This window comes from Aquarana catesbeiana, linkage group LG02 (assembly GCF_042186555.1).
Source record: "Aquarana catesbeiana isolate 2022-GZ linkage group LG02, ASM4218655v1, whole genome shotgun sequence".
In the NCBI taxonomy this organism is placed as follows: Eukaryota; Metazoa; Chordata; class Amphibia; order Anura; family Ranidae; genus Aquarana; species Aquarana catesbeiana.
In genome coordinates this window covers 454,078,764-454,085,763 of record NC_133325.1, presented here as the reverse complement: position 1 = coordinate 454,085,763, position 7,000 = coordinate 454,078,764, and positions in this window count along the sequence as shown.

Below are 7,000 nucleotides of genomic sequence, written 5' to 3'. Positions count from 1 at the left end.
CCTGATTGGCTGAGACACAGCTAACATAGCTGTCAATTAAAGTCAGTGAGCCAATGAGAGGAGGTGGGGCCGAGCCACAGCTCCATGTCTGAATGGACACACAGAGCAGAAGCTCGGTTCGGGTGACCCCACAGCAAGCTAATTGCTGTGGGGGCACTCGGCAGGAAGGGCGGGCAGGAGTGCCAGCAAGGGACCCAAGAAAAGGAGGATCTGGGCTGCTCTTAGTAAAACCACTGCACTGAGCAGGTAAGTATAACATGTTTGTTATTTTTAAACAAACAAAACAAGACTTTAGTATCACTTTAACTTGAAACTGCCTTTGCATACACTTCCATCTCTAAACTCTATCCATATTCAATAATTTGAAATGTAATAGAAAAACATAGCACTATTGTATAAGAAATTAACAAACAGTTAAACATCAAACATGCCTACAGTTGTGCTCATAAGTTTGCACACCTTTGGAGAATTGGTAATATACAGTATGTAACATTGTTAAAGAAAACATGAGTGAGCAGGCAAAACACATGTCTTCTATTTTTTATGCGATTAATATACAACTGTAGGTCATAACAGAATGGCACAATCGTAAAACAAAACTTGGCACCACGTAAACAAATGAAATGAGCCCTGTTCAAAAGTCTGCATACCCTTAGTTCTTAATAATGTGTATTGCCCCCTTTAGCATCAATGACAGTGTGCAGTCTTTTGTAATAGTTGTCTATGAGGCCCCAAATTCTTGCAGGATGTATAGCTAGCTGCCCATTCATCTTGGCAAAATGTCTCCAGGTCATTTAAAGTCCTTGGTCACCTTGCATGAACCACATGTTTGAGATCTTCCCAGATTGGCTTGATTATATTAAAGTGTTACTTAGCCCAGGATCCTGCATTCACTATATCTGGTCTCCCACAGTACACAGAACATGCAAATGCAATTATTTTAGTAAATGGCATTGGCGCAGTATAGGCTTCTTTCTGGCAACTCGACCATGCAGTTAATTTTTGTTCAAGTATCGTCATATTGTGCTTCTTGAAACAACCACACCATCTTTTTCCGGAGCATCATGTATTTCTCCTGAGGTTACCTGTGGGTTTTTCTTTGCTTTCCGAAAAATTCTTTGTGGCTGCAATCTTTCTTGGTCTACCTGACCTTGGCTAGGTATCAAGAGATTCCTTAAAAGAGATTTCTTAAAAAGTGACTGAACTGTATTGACTGGTATATTCAAGGCTTTAGATATCTTTTTAAATCCTTTTCTATTTTCATAAACTTCAATTACCTTGTTACGCAGGTCTTTGGACAGTTCTTTTCTGCTCCCCGTGGCTCAGTTTGTACCCTGCTCAGTGCATCCATGTGAGAGCTAACAAACTCATTATTTATACACATACACAAATTGCAAATTAAAAAGCCACAGATGTGGGAAATTAAACTTTAATTGCCATTTTAACCTGCGTGTGTCATCTTGTGTGTATTTACCAAGGCCAAACATTCCAATGTATGTAAACTTTTGATCAGGGCAATTTTGGTGATTTCTATTATCATTATGATTTAAAAAGGAGCCAAACAAATATGTGATAATAAATGGCTTCATATGATCACAATCCTTAAATAGAAGACAGTTTTGTTTTTTCTTTTGCATGATCAGTCATATTTTCAATATCAATGCCAAAATGTCACGATTTCTTCCAGGGTATGTAAACTTTTGAACACAACTGTATATTACAAGGTGCAGAAGGTGGATAGGACACCTTACATCTCCTAAGTAGAATATACATAAGATCCATAGCATGTTTGATGTCTAGCAAATTGTGATTTCCTTCGAATCAATAATAAGTTAATTGTTGGATTTTAAAACCTTGTCATCTGGAAATGTAGGTGTAGTCAGAATGACTGGCATTAAGGGAATGCCTGCTGAAGTATTATAAAAAAAACACTTTTACACTCCTACATCACACCCCTCAGCTCTTTTGATTGGGTGGAAGTTGGATTTGCAACACTGTCTAGAGGGTCAATAAAAGCTGCAATTGTTGGCAAATAGAACTCTCAATTTCCACCAAAACCACAATCAAGAATGCTAAGAGTAATTTATGACTCTGTCATATTGGACTTACCCTGAACTTAATTGAACTCTGCAAAAAATCAAAGACCAGGCAAACTTTGCAAGTACTTTTGGCTTTTAATCCCACTTATTTTACTGCTATTGACTGTTTTGTAATATGTTTTCTGTAAATATATTTTTGCAAAGCCTTTCTTTTCTTTCCTTAAAACAATATTTTAAAATCATGAAGCCGAATCTCCAAATGTGGTAAACCAAATTAAATTACTTATTTCCTCTGTGAAGAAAATTACCATATTTTAGGCCCCTTTCACATGTGCGGACAGTATGTCCGTATTTCATCCATCCGTTATCGGATGAAATACGGACATACATGCATCCCTATGGGATAGCGGGTGTCAGCGGATGAACATCCGATATCATCCGTCCCCGCTATGGTCCGATTCTGCAGACGGCGGAAAATCCTATTTTTCTATCCGTCTGCAGAGCAGATCGGATGAACACGGACAGACGGTCCGTGTTCATCCGATACCCCCATAGGAGAGAGCGGCGATCTGACAGGGCGGTCCCTGCACAGTATATTATTGTGCAGGGACCGCCCTGTCATCCGCCGGCTCGGCGGGGATCAACGGAGCGAGCATGAACATGAGCAAGCGGATGTTCACAGGGCGGATCATCACGAATCCGTCCCGTGTGAAAGGACCCTTAAACACTGGTACTTTCCTGTTTGGGCATGGCAGCAAGTGATACAGACATTTTTTAAAAGGTCAGAATTGCAACAGGAGATGCTGTGATTGGTGTGTATTAGCATTAAACACTTGGTGGCTACTGTTTGTGTGTGTAAAGGGTTAACTGTGGAGGTACAAACTAAAAACTGGGGCAAAGCGGACTTTTGTGGTGCAACACAAATAAATCACACAATTCCTTTTAAAAAAGAATCACTTTATTGAAAAATAATAATAAAACCATTGTAAAAAATAAATTTAGTTTGGAATAGTTTTAAATGCCCCATACAAGAACTCCTCCTATCCCCATATATTAAGGTCAAATGTTAAACCAACATATTATATATTTGGATTTCTGTCACACTTACCCCTAACGCAGGTGGTCAAGCACTGTAGGTAGCTTCTATGTTCTTCACCTATAGCAGCCCCTCTTTTACATAAGGCAAGTAGGTCTACCGGTACCAAGTTGCCCCTGGGACTTATACACAATGCCTGGCTACCAAGGCGGGGCAGGCGCCAACTGAGCACAGCAAACAGGTACTTGTGGTTGACAGACAGGCAGAGTGGTTAAATGACAGTCCAGGTACAAGGCAGGCAAGGTTCAGAATAGTCAGGGTCAAATCCGTAGTCAAAAGACAGGCAGAGTTCCGTGCATATCCGATATCCAATCCCAGGTCGTCAATAAGGGAATCCAAATTAGCATACAGGGCAGACAAACAGGGAACTTGGAGCACGTGTTAAACACACTATCACAAGCATGACACTACAGGCTTGGCTGACTTAAATCAGGCTTGGTCTCCACCCAGAGACTGGCTTCATACATCACCTTGCAGTTGAACAGGCATACAGGGAGTATGTATCACAGCCAAAACCAGGTTGCTGGAATGAGCCCAGCAGCTGTGATGGAGCAGGAGTACTACACACTCCTGACAATTACAATCCAAGTAACTTCCCATATCCAAAAGGGGTAGAGGAGGAGGTTTCCCGTTCTCAATGCATTTCATGAAGGCTTCCACTTCTTCGGGAGAGGGAACAGAGGAGGCAGTAGAAATAACAATTCAAACATGGTAACCTCCAGTATTCACAATGTCACATAATCATCCATATAGTCATAACATTAATGTACTAACCAATTCAGATATAGCATCAAGCATTTGGATATCAAATCTTTATCCGTTTCAGCCAACCATGTTACACATTAGTTAAAATATTACTTTCAAACAAATGTATTGAAGTCCTGTGTTGCTAGTATTCTAGTTTGGAATCTTCTCATTTGAAGCTGTATTTAGGGATCATGCTATCCTAGGCACACAAATATTGTTATCCTATCATCCAAGTTTCCATTCTTGCTTTTTTAAATTAGAGAGACTCTTGTATGTCCTTTAAAGTAGAGTTCCACCCTGAAAAAAGATTTTTTTTTTAAAAGTCAGCAGCTACAAACACTATAGCTGCTGACTTTTAATAAGGACACTTACCTGTCCAGGGAGCCCGCAATGTCGGACCCTCCATCAGGTGCAGGCGCCGCCATAGTAGCTAAGGGAAACCTCAAGGCTCCACTGCCAGTTTCCTACTGCACATGAGCGAGTCGCGTGGCGCTTTCTGAATGGTGGTGGTCTTTCCTTTAAGAACAAGTTTCTAAAGTTGGTTGGAACTCCGCTTTAAACAGCCCTCAACTGCTTAAGCTCTGCTGGTGGGTTTACATTCTAGCTAGCAGAAGAGGTGGCCAATCTAAGCAAAAAGGGAATCAATTTTGCTCCCCTTGGCATTGACAGCTGTCGCCTGCTTTATAATACTACACTGATAATTTTCTTCTCCGGTTAGAATATAATAATAATGAAATGTATACATAACTTGTGACTGTTCTTGAACTGGGTTTAAAAATTTCTTGAAAATATAATCTTATGTTCTATTAATATTTTACAACATTCCCTGCTTAAATTAGGTATCTAAAGGAAAGGTGCTGCTCAGACTGTTAATTATAGATAATATAGATTTCATTTTCAAAGGCCTGTTAGAATATTTCTAACTGCTTTTACAGGGAAGGTTTAAATCGTATTGTTACTGGACTGGCTCAGGGGAAGTAGCAAATGTTCCTAGCAAACACACATTTTCTATATCATTCCTTTCATAGCACAGACCAAGTGAACATGCTAGAATGCAATTTCAATAGCACCATCTGCTGAACATATTTAGGTACTACAGAAAAGGGTCACTTAAAGCAATCACTGGTCCGCCATGCACTGGATGAATGCAACCTGTTTGCGCTACAAATTAAAGAGTAGTAAATATAAGATATATGTAAAAAATAACATTAAATTATTATGATGTAATAAAATCAGGTTGCTTACCAAAATAATGTTAAATTGCAATAATTTTTGCATAGTTTCTTTAAATTGTTTGTTACCATGCTTTAGTGTGCATAGCTTAGTTTGTCATGTGGCATATTTTTTGTATTGTTTTGTTTTGAATCATAAAAATGAAAACATTCATGGCACTTAAATGTAGTTGGTGCAGCACGAAAAACTCATCAATTGGTATGCATAATACAGTGCTGTAATTGCAGTGAAAGGTGGTTCTACAAAGTATTGACTCAGGGGGACTGAATACAAATTCACTCCACACTTTTAACATATTTATTTGTAAAAAAAAATTGAAAACCATTTATCATTTTCCTTCCACTTCACAATTATGTGCCACTTTGTGTTGGTCTATCATATAAAATCCCAATAAAATGCATTTACGTTTTTGGTTGTAACATGACAAAATGTGGAAAATGTCAAGGGGTATGAATACTTTTTCAAGGCACTGTACATCAATAGTATGAAAACACATAAACATATGGTTATCAATGTGTCCACAGCTCAATACTCAGTGGTTTCACCTCTGGGGGGAGGATGAGGAGGAGTGGAAAAGTAAGGAAAGGATGGAGAAAGATAGGGAGGGAGGAGGGGGGGTGGGAAAGGATAGAGAAGTAAGAGGAGAAAATAGCTTCAAGACCGGAAATGGGAAGGGAAAAAAGATCTTGAGCAGCTTCCCATCCTCCAGATAGAAAATTTGAAAACGTCAACTTAAAAAAACCCAGCAGATGAAAGACACTAGACCAAGAGGGGGAGTATCACAGTGTTAAATCTCAAACCTCCACCCAAGCAGCTCAGAGTTTTTTTAATTTCTTAGGGCAATTTTGTCCCATATAAGTAAGCTTATACAAAAGTAAGATCATAGACCACCAAAGAGGGTTGGTAAGGGGTTATTGTAATCTCCATTTAGACAGAATTACTTTCCTGCCATAGGAACAAATTATTTCTTATGGGAGATAGTGGCCACAGTGTCGCAAATACACAAGAAGAGGATCAAGGATCTGCTGTAATGGTCAGGCCCCCACTGCATTGATATCAGTGATGACCTCACACCAAAAATGTTGGATATAGGTATCCAGCCAGACCATGTGTAGAAATGTACCAACCTCCTGTTGGCATTTAGGGCAACATACATCAAGAGAAGGATATATAACAGAAAGATGCTGTAGGGTATAGTATAAACGGTGCAAAAACTAAACAAATCTGTCCTTAGCCGAAATCATGAGGGGAAGGAATTTCTGCATTTCTGGATATATCCGAATCTCTAAATAACGAAAAACTTGTCCGAATATTAATTCAGAACGAAACGAACCGCACAAGTCTAAAAACTACCAAATACATCAATGACCTCAAGGGCTGCAGTAAGAGAGGTACAGGTGTTCCGTAGATAAAGTAAAGTATCATCAGCATATATAGTAGAGACACTTTCACCACTAAAGGTCCTAGCACATCAGAAGAGCATAGCAGGATAGCTAATGGCTCTATAGCCAGGGCAAAAAGTCCTGGGGATAGGTAGATTCCATTACAGCGGGAGAGGAGAGGACAGAACTCCATTACTCCTGACCCTAGCAGTGGGATCAGCATATAACAACCTAACCCAAGATAAAAAAATTAGGGCCAAACCCAAATTGTCGCAGGACCTGCCATAGATATTCCCACTTAACAGAGTCAAAGGCCTTCTCCTCATCAAGAGAGGCTACTACAGATGTCTCGGCAAATGTGCAATATTAGTATATAACCTTCACAGGTTAATATTTATGCCCTAGCCAGGCATAAAACCAGACTCATCATCATGAATCAAAGTCAGGATAATGGAGTTAAGACAGTTAGCTAGAATTCTGGATCTAACATCCACATTAAAAAG